Source organism: Dermacentor andersoni, chromosome 8 (assembly GCF_023375885.2).
Source record: "Dermacentor andersoni chromosome 8, qqDerAnde1_hic_scaffold, whole genome shotgun sequence".
Taxonomy (NCBI): Eukaryota; Metazoa; Arthropoda; class Arachnida; order Ixodida; family Ixodidae; genus Dermacentor; species Dermacentor andersoni.
The window spans coordinates 97,822,822-97,832,961 of record NC_092821.1 but is presented as its reverse complement, the minus strand read 5'-3'; the positions used below and the strand labels follow the sequence as shown (position 1 = coordinate 97,832,961).

Sequence of the window (10,140 nt, the reverse complement as noted above, 5' to 3'; positions counted from 1 at the left end):
ACATATTTTAAAACTCTGGCTAAAATTAGCTGCGACACCCTGTATATGCACAAGGGAACAATAAGCCGTATTCGGCGTCTTGTATAATTTCCACTTCAATTCAAGTTATATTGAACTTAAACTTTTGAGCTCTTCGAGGAAGTTTCCATGAGTAAGTGGAACAACGCCCGTCTACTTCCACATAAACTAAATCCACATACATACGGGTGTGCCTGACTTCATATCCTGCATAAATATTTTTCCGAATCGCTTGCCAATTCTTTTTGAAAATTATTGAAAGCAAGGCAAATCAATTTCTAAAAGGACGTCAGAAAGTGACAGCCTCAAATGAAACTAATATCACAAGGTACGTAATACAAGCAGGCAATGTTGGTAAGCACAATAAGAGAGCATGATATCCTTGCAGACCACATGCCACAAGGTCGTGTGAAAGGGCATGGAATTTCGAGTACTGATCCAGCGAGATGCCCTTGCTCCAGTGCAAGAACATTATCCAATCATAATAGTGCAAAAAGTACAAATGGCTGATACTTGCCCGTTCTTTGATCTTTGCCTTTAGACGCTGGAATTGCAAAGAAAAGGAAATGTTCGATCTCCAACTTGTGTTGATCTCCAACGTCACAGGCACATAATGTTTACGACAGCTATTTTCCTGGGCTGACACTGGAGACTGTCTTGAACGTTACTGTCCATCTACAATCAGCAGCGTAATATTGGTTATTCACTGATCTAGACAAGCCGAAATTCATCGTCAGCTAGAAGGGCCGAGATAACACCACATGGCATATCCATATCAGGTGTGCATAACACCCCGGGGATAACGCTACTCCATATCTTACGAGATGTCCCAAAAACAAATAACGTTGTCTAAGCTTTTCCAAATTGCATATGTTATTTGTTAAGGGACAAACGGTGTTCAGTAATGTGCAGCATGAGTTAAAGCATTACTGAAGGCTATGATACCTGGAGTTATCAGCCAAGAAACGATCGACGCAAAAAACTACAACACATCTACAGCTCAGTTCGTCTTGATAGCCAGACAGCAGGGCATAGTAATGATATTCTGCTCGCAACAAAATAAATGTCTGATGTCAGTTGACCAGTGGGTATAAAAATAAAATTCTTCTTCTTTTTTTCTTTTTCCTCGTGGCGAAAACTTTATCTTTCGCTTTACGAGCGGAAACTACATTCCTTTTTTTTCATATATCACACAATGAATATATATCATATTTTACTCACCAGGGGTGACGTAGTCGAAATCCACAATACCTACGACAGAGATAAACAGAAATATTTCTCCACCGGTTATTTCATCAAGGGCTGGAATTTGTTAGCTAGCCTGGCACTTGTCCTTCTGTTCGGCAGTAATGTACAAGCACGATTTATGGTTGTTCATTTTGTTACTCCCTCTTATTCGTTTCAGTTCAAATAGTTCAAAGTGAAATGCTTTGCAATCCCACCGGCTACAATTCATTAGACATTAGACAAATTTCACTTTCCTATGAAGTAACATCCGTCTGCACGAGCATACCAGTTCAACAGTTATAAATGCGTGCGCTATTTTAGACGGACGATGTTTTTTTTTTTTTTACATGTCTGTACGCAATATGAAAAAAAGCAAGCTATACTCTATTTTGTCTCCGTTGTAGCAAATTTCCTATGGAAGTTTGCAAAATAAGCAAGCATTTCATTTTATTTTTATCTTTACCGGTCAATTATACGACACCATTATATCCCAACGTATTGAAAGACCAAGGGCGCTATACCATAAGGCTATTCCAAACTTTTCTATTCCGATTCTGCATTCAACCCTCCGCGATTGCTCGAAAACTGTTTTGGGCCACCACCACTTCGCCTGTCTATCACGCGACGTCACGAAACTGCGGTAGCTCCCCATCTGATACGACGTGTGCACACTGATTAAGCATAATTAGACCGAACAAAAGAGAAATAGTTGTTTCTGATTCGACGCCGTTTCGCCATTAGCCCTCTGCTATTGGTCAAAAGCTTTCGGCGTGCATCCACTTCACCTTCCTGTCAAATGACGTCACAAAACCGCGAAAACTCACGGCGTCAATGTAACGTGTACGCATCAAAGATGCATTATTATGCCGAAAAAAACAGCATTTTTTGCTGAGTAGCCATGGGCTGCCCCATTTCGAAAGGAATATAAGATGGCTGCCGGCGATCGCTCAGGCACTGGCTACTCGCATCTGCCGAAAAGCATGGGTTTATTTGCATATAATAAACTTCTTGCGTGGCCGTGTAAAGTTTTTGAACACTCTCCGCACATTTACGACCTCGCTCTCCCAACTATTCTTTGCTGAGGATCCGTCTTAGCGGTATTCTTAGCCTTACGTTGCATGCCGCCGCTATTTCAAACCAGCCACCGCAAGCTAAGTAAGGGAAAGCGGACCATTCGCAGACGCCAACACCACCCTCTTCATCCGGTTATGTATTTTCAGTGCGCTGGCTCGGCCCCATCGACACGCTCTCCACTTGAGCGTGCTCGTCACCTCCGGGCAGCCAATTACAAGAAAAACCTCAACGTAGGCAATGTTATTCATTTTGAAAGCAATGTTACCTCCTATAAGCTAGGAGAGGGTTTGGGCTATTCAGGCAGCGCTGCGGGTCACCGCGTCGGCGGTTACGCATATTTGACGTCAGGATATCGGAATAAAAACATATTGGAATTGTTTTACGTTATAGGGCCCCAAGTTGGACCACCTCGAAACATTATAATTTTGTTTATTTTGGAAAATTGCCGCAAGCAAAACGCGAGACTTGAACAAAAAGACACACGAAGCGGTAACAAAAGCCGAAAAAAAAATGGATCGGTGAAAAAAGTCATATATCTTATGGACGAGTTCATCGAGATTTGTTCACTACAGATTTTGCAATAACGGCGACTGAACAGACAGCCTAAGCATTTGCTTAGCATGTTCTCTCTATGTTCCATAGCTGTTTTACCACTCATTCTTTACAGCGAAGCTGTTAGCCTCTCGGTGGTTGCCGGTCTTCGCGGGCGCGTCCGTCAGCAAAAATGTGGCCCAACCCCAGCGGCAGTGCAGGCCAAGAGCAATGGCTCGTATCCCCGTAAGGCAGAGGCTTCAAGCAGTGAGCAAAGGGAAGCCAACAGGGCATACATTCTTTGGAATCAGGCATACAAAATAGTGAACGGCATGCGTTTCAATAAAGAACAAGCAGAAAACGAGCATCCGATCGAACCACATAATTAATGATAAGAACCTCCTGATAACAATGCGCGGCGCTTCCCCGAATCCGTTTCCCGGTAAAGATTATTGTTGCGTAAGCGGCCGCGGCGACGGCAGCTTGTGACGTGGGGTTGATGTCCATGGCGATTCGCTTATAAAAGAACCAGCCAGCAACATGTTTCAATGTTGTTGCAGTACCGCTATTGGCGCCAGCGTGCAGCCAAAATTACCATTACTACCAGTACTCCAAATCAATAAAGCATTGCATATTCCCCTCAGCAGTTGTAGGGGTGGTTTTCAACAGCCTCGCTGGACATCCATCTTTGCAGGGCCGTAATGGCGAGTCAATTTTTTTTTACATCAGGGCGTCACACTGTTTGTTTATCTTTTGTTGGAGTAAAGCTTCATTTGGAAGCTTTATTGCACTTCTAGGTTTGTTGCCTAATATATCCTATCTTTATCTCAGATTTACAGCCGTAAAGTACTCGTCTGCTGTTTTCTTTTTATCGCAAGAAGTGTCATTCACATCGGTTTAATAATTATTAGTTCCGAGCATGTCGGGGCCCAAGAAGTATTAAACTTGGGCGATCAGTTTCAAGCTTGTTCTTCGGGCAAAACTATACACGGTGTGCATATGCAGTAGTGTGTTGAACTGCGCTTCTTGGAGCACGTCTAGAACGTAATCTAACAGCGTAAGACACGGAGTCGAGTGAAGGCGACGGAGACGGCGCTCCGTCTGTCGGTATCACTCGCATCTGCGACTGACAGTTGTGCTTTGCCTCAAATTTAAAGTGCTATCAAATTGCATTGCACAATCGATTGCTCGGTCGAACCGTACATAGCGAATTTATCGTAACACACGTAGTAAACTTGATGAACTTGACGTGACCGCTTGAGGATAAAAGATTACGACAGATTCGAGAAGGCACTTTTCTGTATCACCACTGATTTACCATTTCCAGTTTCTGCCACTCGTTCGCGACGAGGCGCAACACTATCTTACTGCTGCTTTGTATTAATTTGAATGTTTAATCAGAGGATCTTATGAAAGAAGTGACAATAATTACCTTTGACCTTATCCGCCAGGGCTCTCCTATGATAAAAAGGGAGAAGGAAGAGGCGAGTAAATAGAGAAACGTCGACTGATCGACTTCGTCTGACTCGTCGTCTGTTCTTCCTGCGCAGGAGAACACCTTTGGAAATTAATATATATTATATATATAGTATATAATAATATATATATATACATAATAAATATTAATATTTTTCAAAAGTAAACTCGCGATCTGACGCCTGGTATTCAATACAACTCTGTTGTGTGTATATTTCACGCACCGACTGCATAACTAACGTTCTCTTTGTACAATTCATAACGCATTCACCGATATTTCATTCCGCAAGCTATACAAGGTAATAAAGCGGACAACAAGAGTACTTTGTCACATTCTTTCGCCGTACTGTCGAAACCAAATATGAGTAGGCCCGCTGGAAAGCGGGAAATATTCTCCACATCAAACCCGCGAAACATACTACCGATACTCATGCAAAATAACGAACTTGACTTCAAATATATCAAACTGCAGGCGTCTTCTGCCAGCCCCACAAAGCCGCTTGCACGCCGCAGATTCAGCTGCCAGCTGAGCAATTACATGATTTTTGGATTAGGGGACGCAAGCGGCTTGCATATGCAAGAACTAGGGGCCACGGTACTGCGCATGCGCCGACCCTAGTTCTTGCGTAAGCAACTAGCTTGAGTCCCCTAACCTAAAGATCTGTTGTTCCGTGGTAGAAGCACTTTCAGCGCTGGGTGTGCTGCGGCGGTATAGAGTGCCGACGTCGAAGGGAGCGAGCCGGAGCAGGTTTACCACACAGAGGGCGTCGTCGTTACTTGGTCTGAAAAGGCATTAAAAGAGCAGGCAAAATTTGCTGCCTACTAGGCATAGTGTTGTTCTGAGTGAATGGGATTCCTTTGTTTTGCGCTTTTTCTACACTGGCGAAACCAATTCCGTGTATATTACGTACGTCACAAAATTTCCTTTCAGTGCGTTGTAAGCGAGTTTGGATGTATCGGATTGCCTTGTATTTGGAATTATTTTAAGCCTATTCGTTCTTACACCTCGTTTGACTGCATCGCGACTTGAGTAGCTACATAGGTTCCATTAGACGCCTAAGTCAGAATTATTCAAATTTTAATTTCGCAATCATGCTTCTAATAATTCCTAATATTAATGTCATGCCTCTCATCAGACGCTGACAATGCTCTTGAAATAAAGGAATAATTAAATAAATAAAGCAGCAGTTAATTAATTATTTAATTAATTATTTAATTGATTACTTAATTAATTAATTAATTTATAACGCACCCTCATTCGCGCCAAGCAATGCCTGATTAACGCTCCTGGTTTGTCTGGTCATTAGAACTTGATGCAGTCTAGGCATGAAAACAATTGCGTTCGAGCCCGCACTTTCGCACAGTTTTCAGCTGCGCACACTACAGTTCGGTAACGGCTTCTAACATCATAAAATATTTCCTCAAGAAGTTAGCTAAACCAGAAGTGTAATAAAGAAGTATGTATAGAAAGCGCGAATAAAACGTGTTAACCTCCTGGGACATATGTGCAGTACACAGTCTACCAGAATATCCAGAACACCGGAGTCTGACAGACCGACAGAGTGATAGTCATTGAGTGGTGAAACCTCAATATAGAAGTCGTGTCTAGGACCGAAACACAATTCACAATTTGCCTCTTTCTTTCTGGTTACAGGCTTTACTTTTTTAATTCCATTTGCATTCCTTAAGAATTTCGGGAATATTTAGGGGACTATCTACCCGCCTTTCTTCTTGTCTGGGTCTCTTGCCATTTTCTTACCAACTTCGGTCACTGGGCACATGGGTACATGGGTACATGGGTACATCGTCTTATGGGTATAGCACTAAGCTGTCGTGCTGAATGAACAGGACTTCAAATCAACTAAAGGACCAACTTGGTGCGCTGTGCAAGTGCCAGTGAGTGTGTGCCGCTCTTCGACGGACCGCTCTCTCACGCCAATTTGGGTAACTCGTAAAACCTAGCTGGTGCTGGGCGAAATAATGCCCGCGGCATATGTATTGAGGCAATCTTGTCGGAATGTATATTCACACAGCATCAAGCCATGGACTTCGAGGTGGCGTCGCTGCATGGCGCAACGTGTTCAGTGAGCAACACGAGCAAGAAACCCGGCTGCATGCACGCCATACGGTTGTGGCAGTACGGTGTGTGGCTATTTTGCTTCAGTGCTGATTGCATTAAAGTCGACATCCATCGAGCGACGGATCCTGCCCGTTGTTTTTAGCTTATCACATAAAACTGCGAGACGTTCAGATAACGTTTTAAAAGATGTTGACTTCGGGCCGTTACTTATATTCGTGAAGTGGAATCCCGTTCCTGTTTCGTAGAACTTCATGTTTGTATATCAAGCATGGCTACGTTTCACTATATGGGTCACCTCTGGCGTTCTTTTACATAATAATAAGTCAAGTTCTTTGATTCTGAACTTCTTTGTAACTACATTTCAAACTAGTATCATGTGTCGTAGTGCTATAGAAGAAAAAAGTTTGGCAATAGCTCTATACTTTGCGCACACGTGCTTCACCTTAAGGCGTAACTGCGCTCCTTATTTCTGTGCTTTGTGATGTTGTCTGTATCAGGTAGATAAGCCGAAATCATACGTGCCTGCGTATAGCATCTTCGGCGCATGCTCGCCGCTTGTGTGCCCTTTCCTGTACTGGGTATAAAACGAGCAAGAATAAATACTGGGGTGTCTTCGTTTGCTGAGAACTGGTCCAGGCTGTCACTCTGTCGACACTACAAACGACACATTGTCTAGTATCAATTCGTTGTTCTGAAGCCGTCAGTGACACCTGCAACTGAGTATCACTGAGTGCGGCTTCCTGTGACGCCCCCTTTCAGTTGTTCTATAGCTAGTTTCTTGGGAACTTTTTCTAGACCAATAATAAGACATTTATTCACGTTGTCGGGATCGCCGAGATGCAGCCGATTGGTAATTAAAATTGCGCGTTAGCAGCCGGCTCCACGTGATGATGTGCGCTGATGACGCCGGCTAATAAGTCACACGACCACTTGCGGATCATGGAGCAAGCCTGCCTAAGTCTTCATAAGGCATCGCCGACCGGGATCAGCGGGGAGATCGCTACGGGCCATTGCAGCACGCGAGCGTGCGTGAGGCCCACGCGCTTCGCCGGGACCAAGGTTAATCGGTAAGTTTTCAGCTATTGCAGTGTGCCTGCACAAGTTTCGCTTATTTCTGTAGAGTTCATTTGTTGCAGTTTCAGTTAGGCTAACATATTTGGTGTTACAGTCCACCTCTGCTGCTTCTCCATAGTGAGGACTACATTGCACCCCGCAACATGTATAAACGGGCTGGTAGAACCCAGGCCGTCTAAGCTCCCCAAAATTTTTATCTGCACCTGTTTTTGCTGGATATTGTGTATTTCTAGCAAATTAGCAACAGGCTTTTCTTATTTTGACTGGTGACCATGGCTAACCTTGCGACCATTCTTTTTTTCTGCTAAGGCCTACAAGTTGCACATTTGTAGATTCAATTGGCAATAAGTTAGTGATAGCGTGTGTGTGAGTGTGCGCGCGTGTATGTGTGTGTGTGTGTGAGAGAAAGCCTCCCCCTCTCCATCGTCAAGTGCAGTGCACGTAAAAAATAAGTTTGGAACCCTACGTTGCTTTTTTTTTCACAAAAGCTGACGTACGCTTCAAAATATTGAGGCCCTCGTATTTCGCAACGCATTCACACGAAAAGCGTCATTCACACAACATCGTGAGACTGTCACGTGCACATCATGCGTAACCCGCGAAAACCGCGTTGAACGAGCTATGGCTCATAAAAACAGAAAACAATACACATCATACAATACTCACATAGGACATTAAACACTGCCATTTTTGTGTGCGAACCGTAAATAATGTCTTACGCGCTGACACATGGTACCGCCCAGTCGGAAACAACAGCAGGTAAAATTGAACTTCTCAAAAGAAAATTTGGAGTTAGAGGCTGTGTTCCTGTTGGGGTAAGAATTCTTGTGGTACAACACACATAAATGTCAATTCCCTGATCCCACACGTTGTTTGGCAGTGCTACTTTAGTTTCGCGCGATGTCGGAAACCCCAGTCATCCGTCTGACGTCTTGTTAGAATGACAGGCGTGACTGTGTCGCGATCACAGAAATCGGGATGGCCTTCCCGATAAGGCTTACGATATGCGTCTTTTCCACCGCATTTCTGGACGTCATCTCACTTTTGTTTCGACTAGGCATCAGGCATCAATCAGACTAGGCAATGGACCAGATGTCCATTGAAGCACGGTGCGAGACTGCAATGAAGTTCACGTTAAAAGAGACAGAAATGTCGGCACGTACGTTTTCTCGAGGCCCAAGAGTCCCAGAACTATGAGCGCCGCGACAGCGACAGCGAGTCGCCCGAATGACTTCCGCACCATTCTAGCCTTCTCAGTGAAAACCCAGTTTCCGCATATTTTGGTCACATAACCGGGTCATCGCACGCGCCTAAGGACACACTACTATTTTAAATTTGTCCGTCACACAAGCACTCGCAGAAATAAGAGTGCAATATGTCCAGTCCGATAGTGTCTTCTCAGAACGCGGTCGAAATGACGCAACCAATTCCCCGACGGCTGTTTGTTGCTAGGGCGTAAAACCTTATTGTCCTTCCAAGGCCACGAAGTAACAGTTGGAACAGGCTTTGTGATCAACGTGTGTTCTTTTGCCACATTGTATGGCTTCGTTTTTTTAGACTTTTCCAAACGAATGCTGCGAGTTCTCTATTATATTAGCGCGAGCCCTCTGTTTGAAGCAATGGGTAAGTTTCGCTCTTTTTGAGAAGCGTTTAAGTGGGAGGTACCGACAATTATTGCGCGAGTTGTGCATGCCGTACTGCGCGTTCGCTGTTTTCGTTTAATTGAGTTGATGCGAATGCGCTATCTATTTTTGTTAGATTGATTAGGCACTGCTGCTTGCCACAAGTGCAATCTCGGGGGCTTTCTTTTCTAGCGGCTTCACACTTTGCTCCCGAGGTAACTAAATGAAATATTTTAATTTTCTGCATATTTTCCTTTACACAACTTTGGCGCTGCACCTCTGCGAGGAGCAAGGCACCAATAATAAGCGTTTTTTTTTTTACTTTCGTGAATAGAAGTTTGGCTAGTAACAGTTAGTTTCCTTAACACTAACCGATGCCCCTCTGACTAAAATACATAAGCGGTGACAAAATAGATATAGGGTTTGTTTCCTCTAACTGAAATAAATCGCGGACCAAACTGATGGTGATTATCCTGATTTATTAGCATCCACTTTGAAACGAGGAAGTGGCAGAGTCACCTAGCCTGTTTCAGTTTTTGAGGTATGCCATACATGCCTTAATTCTACTGTTTTTATATGAATCCCCAACCATTTCCCTCTTCTTAATCCTTTTTACAGCGACGCTGTACATGGTTAGGGTTCCATGTAACTGTCATTTTTGTCATTCAAGAAAGGTACACCTAGGTGAGTGTGGGCGATCCCAGAGATAGTGCAATAACAGGCCGAGCGGCAGAAAGAGTGATGCAGGCTTCGAGCACTCCATCAATAATAATAATAATAATAATAATAATAGTGATAATAATAATAATAATAATACAGTAAACTCTCAGTTGTACGAACGTCGGTTTATTGAATATTTCAGAAAAACGAACTTTTTAAAAATCCGCGGCAGTTTTCTTATAGATACTATGCAAAAATGCTTCACTTAAACGAATTTCGGAACAGTCAATATTTCAGTTTAACGAAATCTCTCAGAGGGCCAAGGCTTGCACTGCACTGCATTGCAGGAGCAACCGATGCCCGCCCTCATCAAACCGC

The 10,140-nt window shown here is 43.6% G+C and overlaps 1 long non-coding RNA gene across 1 annotated transcript; it reads right to left on the bottom strand.

Moving 5' to 3' along the window:
- Positions 1-531: 531 nt before the first annotated feature.
- Positions 532-8,989, bottom strand: LOC129384256 (uncharacterized). Its single transcript, XR_008611996.2, has 4 exons — positions 8,644-8,989; positions 4,283-4,308; positions 1,240-1,269; positions 532-562 (listed from the first exon to the last, which is right to left on the bottom strand). It is a non-coding gene; the product is annotated as an uncharacterized lncRNA (long non-coding RNA).
- Positions 8,990-10,140: the final 1,151 nt, after the last annotated feature.